Below are 14,539 nucleotides of genomic sequence, written 5' to 3' on the forward strand. Positions count from 1 at the left end.
CTCCCTCTCACCTCTGTAGGTTTAAGCCAGTACACCTCAGACTTGCTTCAGATGGCCTGTCTCTTCTCCTCACGGGCTCAGCCTTCTGTCTGGGCAATCCCGTGGCTCCCCTCATGGAGCTGACTTCTCCCCTTCAGCAGAGGCTGACTTTCAAGGGACATGCTCTGCTGGGCTGAGAAAACGTCCCTCGGGAGAGGGTCACTTCTGCTGCTTCCGAGCCCCAGACTTTTATGAGGGACCCAGCTTTTCTGAACTTGAGGACAGCACACCCCCAGAAGCACCAGCACCCAGTTGATTTCAGACGTTCCTTCCTGACCCCCGGCCCTGGACAGGAGGCAGCTTCCCTGCACCTCCCCGCCCGCGGGCTGGGTGTCTGGTCTCTGCCGGGAGGGGAAAGGTGCACGAGGGGCAGGAAGCTCCTCTGAGCCCGCAGCCTCTGTGGAGTAAGCAGGGAGCTGACTCTAGGGAAGAAAGTGGAGAAAGGCCACGGGCTCTGCCACCCTGCTCATGGGGCCGGCGGGGAGGAGACGGGGTGTGCTGAGCTCGCTCAGACAGGGCACAGCACACGCAGCCTGTTAAGCACGCACGTCAACGTGGGCGCACGAGTGGGCAGTGGCCCACCTGCTCACACCTGGCTAAGTGGCAGAGTCACCGCCCCTGACCCACGTGGGAAGCAGGAGAGGGCCCGACAGCCCTGGCCAGCCACCTCCTGCAGAGGCGGGTGGGGTGAGGTGCTGGTGGGTGAGGGCAGCAAACGTGGGTGCTTGGGTGGTCTCCGGGGCTTGAGGGGTCTTCCTGACCATTACACCCTGCAAACGGGGCTCCCTGAAGGGGGGGGCACACTGTCCAGGAGACAGATAGCTTAAGTTGACAGTCAGGGGCTCTGCACCCACCTTGGGGAGTCACAACTCTTACTCAGATGCCTGGTTCGCTCGGGGGCATCTGACAAAGGCTATGGAGCTGTGGGCATCCCGGGGCACTGCCCAGGTTGGGGGCCACTTCCCCTGCGTTGCTAAGGGAATTGAAATGTGAGCTGAGTTTCCTAGCATTTCCACTCTTAAAAGGATATTTGAAGAATTTTTATAGTAGTAAAATTCATCTTAAATTGATTTTTTATGCTTGTGCTAAAGATCTCAACCTCTGATTTACTCTGTAGTTCTCCTTTTTAACTCTTTCTCTATTGGCATTAGATAACTATTCATGGGTGAAATGTAATTAAACAGCTTTGATTCTGAAGCAAGGATTTATGATACTACATTTAAAATGAATGGCATTAAACACACACATAAAATCAGATTTTTAAAGCCATGACACAAATTTCCATTTCTACAATAAAATGAAATTTATTCTCCGCCCTGCCCTCTCCTCCAACCTCGCTCTGCTCGTCCCTGAAAGAGCTGTGGTGTGACAGGATCACAGTATCGCTAACGGCTGCTCTTATTATGGAGGAGTTTCTCCAGGCTTCCTACCGACGAACCTGAAACCCCAATCATTACGGGCTCCGTGGCCCACGCTCATTTAAATCTCACATCCACGTCTCCCTGGGAGCTGGGAGCCCAGCAGCTCACCTACCACTAAATGCACAGACCTGTGGTCACTGCCTCTGGGAAGCACCACTGTGTGGGAGCCCAGCCCCCAGGAGGGCTGCTGGAAGGCCAGCGCCAAGGATGGAAACAAGAGAAGGCTGTCCTGCCGCTCGCGAGTCCTTCCAAAGCCACCCACGGCGTCATCAGTAAGAGCAATCCTGAGGCCAGTATCAGGACACTGGCACCCTCATACTTGTTTCCACTTGGCACAAGAGGGCTGGTGGTGGCTGGAAAATGAATCTGGCTTTGTTGGGCTTTTTAACGTAACAATAGAAAGCATAGGAACCTTTGCACAGCAAACATAAAGCCACATATGTTTTGGTGTAAGGGTTTCTTCAAGAAATATGCAATGCTGCCAACCCCAGGGACCCTGTTAGAAAATAAAAAGGACAACAGAGTGCCGCCTTGAGGGTACGCTGCCGGAACCTGGGTGTTTTGGAAACCCCTGTGGGAAGCTCTCCTGGAGCTGTGAGCCCCAACGGCCTGACCCATTCCCTTGGGCCTGGAGAAAGAACGTTATGGTGTTGAATTGCATTTCAGATTTGTTTGGACATGAACCTGTCCATCATTCCAAATCAGACACAGCAAAGCAGGTGACATGCTCCAGAACAAATGTCTGAAGTGTTTTCAATAAAGCAGGCAGGGACTCTCCCCAAGACTTATCCAGAGAACCCACGAATTCACAGCATTGATACGCGAGCACGGGAGGCACTGGGAAGGCTGCTGGTCCCCCCGCGTGAGGCCTCCAGGCCCTGGCCCTGGGAGGACAGGAGAAAAGTGACGGCCTGGCCCCCAGGGGGCAGAGCAGGGGGAGCAGCCGGGCCCAGGAGCCCTTGGGGCAGGGGAGGTGCCATGCGCCAGGCTGGCTAAAGCCACCAGGAAGTGCTGCTCGGGGTCTCCCCACCATGGGGACGACTGCATGTGGCAGGCCGCCCAGCAAACAAGAGGGCCGCCCCCAGCTCTGCCTTCTCCCATCTGCCCACGGAACAGCTGTGCTTGACACGCCCACCCGGTGGGCAGGAGCTTTGGGTGTGCGATTCTGGGGCGCCTCAATGCTTCCCTTTCAAGGAAAAGAAGAGGGTGGCAGAAGATGAGATGTTTACATGGCATCACTGACTCAATGGACATGAATTTGAGCAAACTCTGGGAGATAGTGAAGGACAGAGGAGCCTGGTAGGCTATACAGTCCATGGGGTTGCAGAGGGTCAGACACGAATTAATCACCGACTTCAAGTCAACAACAAGGCTTCAACGACTGGCAGCCAAGAATCACTGAATCCTGCTGTCTGAATGAACTCTACTCCCCATAGACATCACCATGTCATGTACTTGGGCCTGTACCCCTTCCGACATGAGCAAGCAGGCCGGAAGTCCCATGTCCCCTCTCTGGTCGGCCCTGTGCATCCTGCCCGTGGGTGACCATGCTGCTGCCGTGCCCCCGGCCTCCCTGGGACCCGGTGCCTCTTCCCCATCTCTCGCTTCACAGGGTGAAAAGGAGCCTTACGGTTTGGGGAACGTTAACTGGTGACGGTGAGGATCACCTGAGAGAAGGGCTCCAAAGACTCGTGTTGCTGAGCTCACCTGGAGTCTGGGGCAGTGACGGGGAGGTGTCCTTCAGCAAGGCTGCGAGATTAGCCGGCAAGGATGCACACGGACACTAGAGTCCAATCGGACGTGAAGACACGCCCAGAGCCCTGACCGCGCACAGCGGCTTAGCGCCCCTCAGGATGAGGAGCCTCACCTTCTCTGGCCCCCAGGACTCCAGGGTAGAGCGCCAGACCTCACAGGCTCAGGTAGGGACACATGCACAGCTAACACTTAAAACTGCAATCGAGGTGACTTTATAAACATCACATGGAGATGGGAAATGCACAATTACATCCAAGTTAGCAGATCTCTGGCAGAGTCGCTTGTGTTTGTGTCTGACAGATTTGTCCTGCATTTAATTATACCTTCTTGTAAAGCTCAGATGCTTTTCTTCCAGTGGTAGCACTGAAGACAAATAAATTATGCTACCTGTTTTCAATAAAGATGCTTTAAATTTTTCTAAATGAGAAGCTGAACGAAGCCTTTAAACTCTTTATTCCAACCAAATTTAGTGGTCTGATTCCATTCGAGCATTTACTGAGGACCCGCTAAGCACAGGGCTTATTGGCAAGAGGGTCGGCTCGGGGACTGCCACCCACCTGGGAAGGCAGGGGAGCTGAAGGCCCAGCGCGGGGGCGCTCGTGGCCGCCCGACGGCTGTGCTGGAGGAGCCCGGCCTGCCCAGCTGGGCCCCCCTGTGTCACCCGGTGCACAAGCCGGGACAGCGATGGCTCCGCGACACTGCAGGCGGCCATCAGCTGTTTGGGCAAGAACCCCACATGGGTGTGGCGGGGTCTGGGCATTTATTTGAACATTCCAGAGTTGTATTAGGACACAGAGTACAAAAAGGAGAAACACTTGCTACAGCAGTAAGAAACACAGGTTTCAGACAAACAACTGAGTCAGCAGAGGCCAAGAGGATGTGTGTCGGGCGGGGCAGCGGGTCCCCCTATGGACACCACCGGAGCCTCCCTGCTGCTCATCAGGTGATGCTCTGAACGATTCACGTGTCATCCTGCCTCTTTCTCACACGATCCTAAGAGCAACATGTACTCAACTATGAAAAACAGGGAAAAGATTAACAAACATGCATAAAATATCAGCAACAGGCCTAAGTTTATATATATAAAAACAGTATATATAACTCACAGATTTTAATTCTATGAGACCAGAGCACCTACTACTTATAACACATGACTTCACGGACCGACTTTCACACGTTTGGTTGTAGTACCTATTTCAATGACGCTTATATGCAGAAGGAAGAGATTTCGTGTCAGACAAGTCAGAGTCAGCGCTGAAGGCGGCCCAGGCCGAGTTTCCAGGAACGGCGACAGGAGGGCGCGCCTGAGTTCTGACCATCAGCTCAGTGAGCCTGTGCTGAGTTTTACTGTGTGGTTCATGAAGACAGGGAAGAATTCCTTCATGCTTTCTGCCCGACGGTCACACCCCCTGAAACGAACCCTACATTCATGATCCCATCACAGGCCACCGGTGGCTCATGGTCAAGTCAACGCGAGGAGGAGGAAGAGGCTCTCTCAAGTCTAACTGGGCCCCTTTCACTCGCTTTCTGGGTGGCCACAGGTACGTTTATAATAGGCATCCTAAGCCCCCAAAATTTGGGGCTCAAATTAATGTCAGAACCTAAGCAAGCATTCCTCTGTAGCAATTTGCTATAGTATTTTAAAACACTGACCAACAACACAGAGAAAATTTTATGTAAATTTTCAACTCCTCCCTATATAATGTACATAAGGACTGTATTTTTTAAAATAATAACTGCTTCTTTAAAATATATCAACAGTAATACATATTTTAAGAGACAATTTAAACAGTATACTTGGCAGATAAGAATGCCTTAAAAAGTCTATCTACTTTCTCTCCTAAATGTTGAAGTTGTTAAAAGGAAAACTGTATTTTATCAACACTTTAACATATCATTAAAAAATCTCTACTATTTGACAGATGAAGATAAAAACACCCCAAAACTATAGATGAATTATCAGGTCCCTAATGATTCCAAAACAATTACAGGATGCAGAGCAATCTAGTTAAATTTTATTCAAAAGCTTACTACGCTTGTGTTTTCTTTTATTTTTCTATCAAGAAGCCCATGAGGTTTAAGCACAATTCATTATGTATGAGACCCCACTTGCGGTGCTTGACTGTTGATTAATAGCAAAGTTTGCTGTATGTACATTTGCAACATTAGATGCATACAATATGCTAACTTATTCTTTCACTGAAACTAATTATTTACAAAAATGACTACTTGAGACTACAATTTATTAAATGCATGCATCCAGTCTCAATTTGGCCCCCAAAGACAGCCTGGAATGAAGATCTTTTACTTGATGTGACAACTTCTAGAAACACTATTATTAATATTGTAAATGTGACAAATAAAGAGTTCAAATAGCCTTATGTCTATGTTGTATTTGCTTTCACCACTGAAGCAGTGAACAAAGCAGCTTTCTAAGGTTTCACACACACTGGAGAGGTATATTCCTTTTTCCCTGCTTAATTTAGCTTCTTACAAGAAAGATGCCTATATGTTAGCAATGAAAGAGTTTTAAAAAGAAATAATAGCTAACATAAAAAATACTATAAAAGTCCTGATCAAATTGCTGCCTAAGTATATTTATTACAATTCTATCAAGAATTTAGTTCATTTGTTGAAAAATATCTGTAAAAACATAAAGTTTTTAAAGTCATTCCACTCAGTCTCATCAAATTCTTGGTACTCCCTCCAGAGTACTTTATCCCAAAGGATCTTTGGGGTTAGGTAACTTCGCATTATTCAACAATTCTGCTCCCTCCTCCCAGAAAAGAACACAGGAGAAAGCAGTCCATTAACAAAAATCACAAACATCTCATCTTTGGATACAGATGTCAAGTGGGACATCTGGTCAACAGAGAGTAACTTGCAGGCCAACTCTACAAGGCACGTGGCCACCTGCCCCTAGTGTCTGACAGTCTGGTCTCTCTCTGCTGGGCCAACCCCCCAGAGCTGCTCCTCTGATGCTCTCGCAGACCCTGCGTGGCCTTGCTCTGCTGTGCCGAGGGTGTGTGACACTGTGGGCCTAGGGGAGATGGATGGGGCACACTCTTTCCTCCACATGCCAAGACAAGAATATCAGCGTCTGTGCCCCAAAGACAAGATGACAGGGCAGGAGGGTGTCACACGCGGCCAACTGCTCCCTGACATTAAAGTTCTGCATGGACACCTGAAGAAAAAGAATACACATCCTTCTGGTTTGGACACAGGATTTTAGGGATAGAGACGAACGGAAATGTCGGGCAGAGGGCCTCTATAGCAAACAAGAGTTACGATGAAAAGTAAGTAGCATGAGAATGGAAAATCTCAGGGCATGTAGTCAAGATGGGTAGGTGAGGACTGGTTTTCCATCATGCAGTTCAATGTCCTGACTCTCAGTAACACAGCCAAGGTCAGATACAATTAAGGCAACTGACTGTGCAAGTCTCAGGTGAGAGATGTTCTCAGCGTCACACCTTCTGCAAACACCATGGCACTGTGTTCAGGATGGATCCACTGAGGCGGGATCAACTATATGGAAACAACTCAAGGGAAACCCTTGTATACAGTTTCACAGCTGCTATTTACCGAGTGCCTAACATGTGCCATGCATAGAATTAGAAATAGTCCTGTTTTACTCCTCCCAACAATCCCCGAGGAGGCATTTTTCTATGTTCTGAAAGAGGAAACTGAGGCCCAGAGGTGATGTAATAACACTGATCAGTGCATCAAGGGATGAAACCAGAATGTGAATTAACGTTTGTTTGATTCCAGAGACCTTAATCTGAACCATCGCCATAAAGCTGAAGTACTCTGCTCATCTCTTTGAAAGGGAAACACACAGTCCCCTAATGCTGACAAGCCCGTGTTCACCCGCTCTATTCTTAAGAGCACGTGTACTGGACAGCATTTGGGTTTTTGTCACTTTTAGGAACTTCTGTCAATTTCTCCCTGCTCCACGGGGCTATAACCCCAGGCCCACTGCCCTACCATGCAAAGACAATGGGGATGTGAGTGTTGACGCTAGTTGTGTTATATTCTAGAAGCTTCTGAGAAGAGACACTAGGTGCCCACACTTTAGGGCCTCAGGCTCACACACAGTGGCCACTGGCATCACTGCTCCTCAGCCTCCTGGGGAGGCCGTGCTCTTGTCTGAGGGCCTCAGTGACCAGTTCACTCAGCGCACAGTGCTCCTCCACACAGGCAGGAGGCCTAAGTCTTAGAGTTCTCCCAGCCTATCACCCCCATCCTCATCCCCCAGAAGCAAAACCCAGAGGGCTCAAGGCACTGTCCTAGGTGGTCTGGTGCTAATAAGGCAGGTGTGGCCCGGGCTCAGGAGGACAGGCTCCCCACCACGGCAGCTCAGGTGTCTGACTGAAGGCCCCCCACCGCCACAGACCTGCCCCAACGCCGCCGCTCAGCCCTGGGGCCCTTGCTCGGGCCTTCTCGGAGCTCCGTGCATGCCAGCTGAACGGATGCATGAACAAGACGCAGTGGGGCCGGCACGGCCACTGCAGCACATGTGCTGAGAAACACCTGCTTTTCAGATTCCATTTTTCCAATGAATAATTTGCTGAAAACCATTCCCCTGGGTTGGGGGGAACCCACAAAGATTTTCTAAACAGGGAAAGCCACATTTCTTGCCTTTTCAGATTGTGCAGCAGACGCCGATAACAGAGTTTGTTAAAGCCCAGGGAGCAGGCCTCATACCCGATTGTGCTCAATTTGACAGGACTCCGGTCAAACCTAGAAGTGTTTCAGGTTTGAAGACACAAAACTAAACGGCCTTTCCTTTGTGGGTCTTCCATTCCCGCTCGAGAGAAAGCAAATCAATTGAATACTGAGATGAAACAGAAGAACGATGAATTTAAAGAGCAAACACTTGCGCCATGACTGCACGTGATCATACACACACACGCAGACACAGACCCACCCAGTGTTAAGGCTGATCACGCTGCACCTTCGTTTATCCTTTAGAGCTCCCAGCCTCTCAGGAGGAGGAGGGGGTCCCGGCGGGGAGAAACCCCTCGACCACTCCCATGACACACAGAGGGCCCAGCAGGGCCTCCCGCAGGCTCGGCCGTCTCACCTGCTGCAGGGAAACCAATTGACTGCGAGCAGGAACCAGGACCGCCGCACCCCCCAACCCCGGCCCAAGGCCGCCCCGGAGCTTGGGCTGCGTGCAGGGCCCAGGAGCGTCCCAGAGGCAGAGCTACGACAGGGAAGGGGCGAGCCTGAGCCCGAGAAGCTGCAGCTCCCTGCTCCGAGCCTCGCCCCCGACACACGGGCTCCCACTGCAAACCGTTTCTCATGTGCCCACCTTCATGAGGGGACGGCTCCCCTCCTCCCGTGAGTCGCGAAGGAGCAATGACACCACTGGGACTACCGGGGCCAAAACACACTGCCAGCCCCAGTGCAGTTTCCAAAACCAGTCTCTCTTCACAGCTGCAGGTCGACTTTGTCAGGATGCAGTTCAGGTTTTTTCCATCTTAGCAAGGGAATATGTCTTAATTTAAATGCTAAAATAATAACTGAACGTTCTGAAGACACTACTCTTTTCTTTCCAAAAGGCATGTATTACACAAGGACTGACCTCCATGGGGTTAAGTCCCATTAACTCGGGTACTGAGCTTATTAATAAATAATCCCGTCACTAAATTACCTGTCTTGTACATTGGTCTGTACAGTACTAAATACATAATAGACAGTTCTTTATAATCTAACACAGTGAAGTTAAAGAAAAGTGTAGCTTCTGACATAAGACAATAAAGCAGTTTCATCTGGGAACAACTTTTTGCAGCTCCCCTCTCAGAAGGCTTTCCTTTGCTGGCTTATTGTTGCAGCTGGAGCAAGTTAGCTGGTGAGCATAGCTGGAAACACTGTATTTAATATCAGACAAGTATATTGACTATACGTTAGTGGCCAAAAGAATCTTAAGCAAGTATTAAATGGACAGTTAATGTAATTGTATTTTAAAACACTGAGGTCATATTTAATTTTGAATTGAAACTCTTAAAATGAGCTTCTTGGCAAGGAGGCAGAGTAATAAACCAATGTTAACTACAGAAAAAAAAAACCAAGAAACTAAAACTCACATTATTAAAATAAATCCTTCTTCCAGAATACTTATATTTGCAAGATAGATTACAAGCAGTAGGAAACATTTGTACTTCTTCAGCAAGCACCATCCCTGGGGCTGGAGATGGGGCTGTCAGCTTAAAATGGGATATCATTCTGGACTGGGGGCTCACATGCCATTCCCACTGTCCTTCTGCTGCAAGCTGGCGCCTCTCTCAGCATCTTCTGTCTTCCTTCCAGGGTGCTCAGACTGAGTTCAGCAACACCCCGGGGTCTTCCAATCACAGGTCTATCAGCAAAGGACCTGATTATGTTCAAGAGCAGGAAGCCCAGGAAGTGAGGCTGGGCAAGGTCTGAGAAGAATGAGCAGAGGAAGGGCGGAGTGGAGGAAGAACAGGGTAAAAACATTTATCTGCGAAGCCAGCCAATTAAAATTCCCTTTAGGAAGCACCAATCTCTACTCAAAGCAGGCTGGAGAGTCCCATTTTATATACCTTTTTCCTCCTCTTAAAAATCAATACAGCTCTGGGTGCTGCCACATTTGCAGGCAGGCAGGTCCGTAGACAGTGCTCTGCGCCTGGACCGGGTCCCCAGGGAGAAGTGAGGGGCGTCACAGGGCTTCCAGCGGAACCCTCAGCCAGCCAGGACAAGGGAAGAAGCCCCGCGGGCATGCCCTGCAGCCAGCCAACGGCACCTCCACCTCCGAGTGCGCGGAGCCTGGATCTGACTCCTGAACCTTCCCCTCCGAGCTGGAGAAGCGCAGAGAGGAGCCTGCAGGTCCTGGGCAGCGTGTCCTTTCTCTGCCGCCCTGTGTGGGACCACTCCATCACCGAGGCCCGGCTGGGGCCCGGGCCACGTCACTCTGCCCACAGGGACCACTCTGCCCCCGACTGCTGCAGAGTTGCTCCTCTTCTCTGGCTCCAAGTCTTCAGCCCTCCACGGCACATCCCTCTTTCACTGCTCACCACTCTCCCGACAATGCTGCCCCCAGAGGTCCAAAGGCCCTCCCAGTGCTCCAGCCTGGCTGTAATTCTCTTTAGCTTTGATCTGTCTAATTCAGTCACTCAGTCCTGTCTGACTCTTTGTGACCCCATGGACTGCAGTACACCAGCCTTGCCTGTCCATCACCAATTCCTGGGGCTTGCTCAAATTCATGGACATCAAGTCGGTGATGCCATCCAACCATCTCATCCTCTGTCATCCCCTTCTCCTCCTGCCTTCAATCTTTCCCAGCATTTCCAATGAGTCAGTTCTTCACCTCAGGTGTCCAAAGTATTGGAGCTTTAGCATTAGCCCTTCCAATGAATATTCAGGACTGATTTCCTTCAGGATTGACTGGTTTGATATCCTCGCTGTCCAAGGGACTCTCAAAGAGTCTTCTCCAACACCACAGTTCAAAAGCATCAATTCTTCCATGCTCGGCTTTCTTTATGGTCCAGCTCTCACATCGATCCGTGACTAGTAGAAAAACGATAGCTTTGACTAGATGGACCTTTGTCGGCAAAGCAATGTCTCTGCTTTTTAATATGCTGTCTAGGTTGGTCATGGCCTTTCTTCCAAGGAACAAGTGTGTTTTTCTAATTCATGGCTGTAGTCATCATCTGCAGTGATTTTGGAGCCCAAGAAAATAAAGTCTGTCACTGTTTCCATTGTTTCCCCATCTATCTGCCATGCAGTGATGGGACTGGATACCACGATCATCATTTTTTGAATGCTGAGTTTTAAGTCAGCTTATTCACTTTCCTCTTTCACCATCATCAAGAGGCTTTTTGGTTCCTCTTCACTTTCTGGCATAAGGGTGGTGTCATGTGCATATCTGAGGTTATTGACATTTCTCCCTGCAATCTTTATGCCAGCTTGTGCTTCATCCAGCCAAGCATTTCACATGATGTACTCTGCACAGAAGTTAAATAAGCAGGGTGACAATATACAGCCTTGATGTATTCTTTTCCCAATTTGGAATCAGTCCATTGTTCCATGTCTGGTTCTAACTGCTGCTTCTTGACCTGCATGTAGCTTTCTCAGGAGGCAGGTCAGGTGGTCTGGTATTCCCATCTCTTGAAGAATTTTCCACAGTTTGTTGTGATCCACATAGTCAAAGGCTTTGGCGTAGTCAATGAAGCAGATGTAGATGTTTTTCTGGAACTCTCTTGCTTTTCTGTGATCCAATGGATGCTGGCTACTTGATCTCTGGTTCCTCTGCCTTTTTAAAATCCACCTTGAACATCTGCAAAGTGTTGGTTCAAATACTGTTGAAGCCTAGCTTGGAGAATTTTGAGCATTACTTTGCTAGCAGGTGAGATGAGTGCAATTGTGTGCTACCTTGTACACTCTTTCGTGTTGCCTTTCTTTTGGGTTGGAATGAAAACTGATCTTTTCCAGTCCTGTGGCCACTGCTGAGTTTTCCCAGTTTGCTGGCATATTGAGCACAGCACTTTCACAGCATCATCTTTTATGATTTGAAATAGCTGAGCTGGAATTTCATCACCGCCACTAGCTTTGTTCATAGTGATGCTTCCTAATGCCCACTTGACTTCGCATTCCAGGATGCCTGGCTCTAGGTGAATGATCACACACCATCATGATTATCTGGGTCATTAAGATCTTTTTTGTAGTTTGTATCCATCTGTCTAAGGCTAGAGTAATTTTGGGACTCTTTGAAAAGGATTCAGAGATGCTCAAGGAAACTAAAGACAAAGAAATGGTAACTTAAAAAAGGGAAGCCTTATTATGTGAAAATAATCATCATCTGATACTACAGAAGAAGCATTTTACCTTTATAAATAATGAGATGTTTATTCTTAAGAGATTTTAATTGCAGTGAAAGCATAAATGTAAACATCTCACAGAACTCACAGATCCCTGGAAGTGGAGACTCCCCTTGAGCATCGAGGTCAAGACCAGCCCAGGGTGCTCTGTTTGCCTCCTTCCTCTCTTTCTTCCAAGTCTGCGAGGAGACCATCAGAGAGGGGCGGGTACAGAAATCCTCTAGCAGGAACGAGGATGCTACAAGAAACTTCAGTTGTCACAGGACTGTGAATGCTGACTTGTGATTACCTATATTTATTTTTGTGTAGTGAAGACTGGGTGAAACTTAAGTCTTGCCCACTTTGCCAGAGCTGGTTCACTCCAGGAAACTAGTTGTGGTGTTTATCAGGGTGCAGCATCACTGCCACACTGGGAAGTGGACCGACAGCAACAAGGAAGTCTGGGATCACCCGCCCCGCCCTGACTGCTGGCCGAGGTTCTAAGTGGACTCTCCTGGCCTCGGTGTCACCAGGTGAGGGCCTGCAGATGACATCCAGCCGCCACCTCGGCTCCTGCGTGGGGTGGCCACTGAGGTGCTGGCAGCCCCTCTACTCAATCTGCCACGCCACATGCCACCTTCCACCCGAGCCAGCAATGCCTTCTGATTTCCCTACTGTTGAGATGGTTGGATGACATCACTGACTCAATGGACATGAGTTTGAGCAAACTCCGGGAGATGGTGAAGGACAGGGAAGCCTGGCATGCTGCCGTCCATGGGGTCACAAAGAGTCGGACACGACTGAGCGAGAGCAACAACCGCTGTAACAGCGGCACAGAGACGCGCGCACCCGCCAGGCTGGAACCCCCGGGGCACACGCGCTGGTCTCCTTGCCCTGCTGTTAGCGCTACTGCCTCCTGGACACGGCCACGACCTACGCAGTGGCCTCCCCGCTCTCGGCTCCCACCCGGAGAGCCGGCCAAAGTCAGACATGCTCCCCACACCTTCCCCTGCAGGGTCCACACCACTGTACTGCTCACAGCATCTCCCATGCCCTCTTCACGCCAACAGAACCACGTCCGAACTCCACATCTGGGGCGAGTCAGAGAGTCACAGCCTGGCCGTGACTCAGGCCCTCCACTGGGGGTGCTGAGCTCCAGCCGATCTGGCTGCCGCCCTTCCCTGTCCAGTCTCTGTGCTGGGAGCTGACGCTGGTCCGGGAACAGCTCCTGCGGGCTGGGGCCGCTCTGGCTCACCAGCGTGCACGGGCCTCTCTCAGAACACTAAGAGCAGTTGGAGTGCTGACCCTCCATCTCTGTGCACTTGGGGCCTCGCTTCTCCTGCTCTCAGGCTACATGGACTGGTCAGATTGGCTTCCACAAACACACCCACAAACCCGGGCACCTCTGTGTCACTCACAGCAACTGAGGCTTCAGTGCCTTTTGTGCAATGCCTGCAGCACTGGGTGAAGTGCTAATGAGACAGCCTCTGACGGTGTGGAACACAGCAAACGGGGGAAAGTCTTCAAGAGAGGAATACCAAACCACCTCACCTGCCTCCTGAGAAACCTGTGTGCAGGTCAAGAAGCAACAGTTAGAACCAGACACAGAACAATGGACTGGTTCAAAATTGGGAAAGGAGTACGTCAAGGCTGTATATTGTCACCCTGCTTATTTAACTTCTGTGCGGAGAACATCATGTGAAATGCTTGGCTGGATGAAGCACAAGCTGGAATCAAGACTGCAGGGAGAAATATCTACAACCTCAGATATGCAAATGTACCACTTTAATGGCAGAGAGCAAAGAGGAACTAAAGAGCTTCTTGATGAGGGTGAAAGAGCAGAGTGAAAAAGCTGGCTTAAAACTCACTATCCAAAAAATGAAGATCATGGCATCCGATCCCATTACTTCATGGCAAATAGATGGAAAAAAAGTGGAAACAGTGACCGATTTTATTTTCTTGGGCTCTAAAATCATGGCAGATGGAACTGCAGCCATGAAATTAAAAGATGCTTGCTCCTTGGAAGAAAATCTATGACAAACCTAGACAGCTTATTAAAAAGCAGAGACATCACTGCACTGATAAAGGGTTTTTCCAGCAGTCATTTCCAGTGAGTCATTTCCATAGTCTCACATCATATATGGATGTGAGAGTTGGACCATAAAGGCGGCTGAGGACCGAAGAAATCTTTTCAAACTATGGTGCTGGAGAAGACTTCTGAAAGTCCCCTGGATAGCAAGGAGATCAAATCAGTCAATCATAAAGGAAATCAACCCTGAATATTCATTGGAAGGATTGATGCTGAAGCTCCAATACTTTGGCCACCTGATGCAAAGAAGTGACTAACTGGAAAAGACCCTTATGCTGGAAAGACTGAAGGCAGGAGGAGAAGGTTGGATGGCATCATTGACTCAAAGGACACGAATCTGAGCAAACTCAGGGAGATGGCGAAGGACAGGGAAGGCTGCGGTGCTGCAGTTCCTGGGGTCACAAAGGGTTAGCCAA

The 14,539-nt window shown here is 49.6% G+C and overlaps 1 protein-coding gene across 5 annotated transcripts in view; it reads right to left on the reverse strand.

The window, feature by feature from the left end:
* The window catches only part of MGMT (O-6-methylguanine-DNA methyltransferase), a 272,727-nt gene that overhangs the window by 40,858 nt on the left and 217,330 nt on the right, over nt 1-14,539 (reverse strand). The gene's annotated exons all lie outside the window — the stretch shown is intronic.

This window comes from Cervus canadensis, chromosome 8 (genome assembly GCF_019320065.1).
Source record: "Cervus canadensis isolate Bull #8, Minnesota chromosome 8, ASM1932006v1, whole genome shotgun sequence".
NCBI lineage: Eukaryota > Metazoa > Chordata > Mammalia > Artiodactyla > Cervidae > Cervus > Cervus canadensis.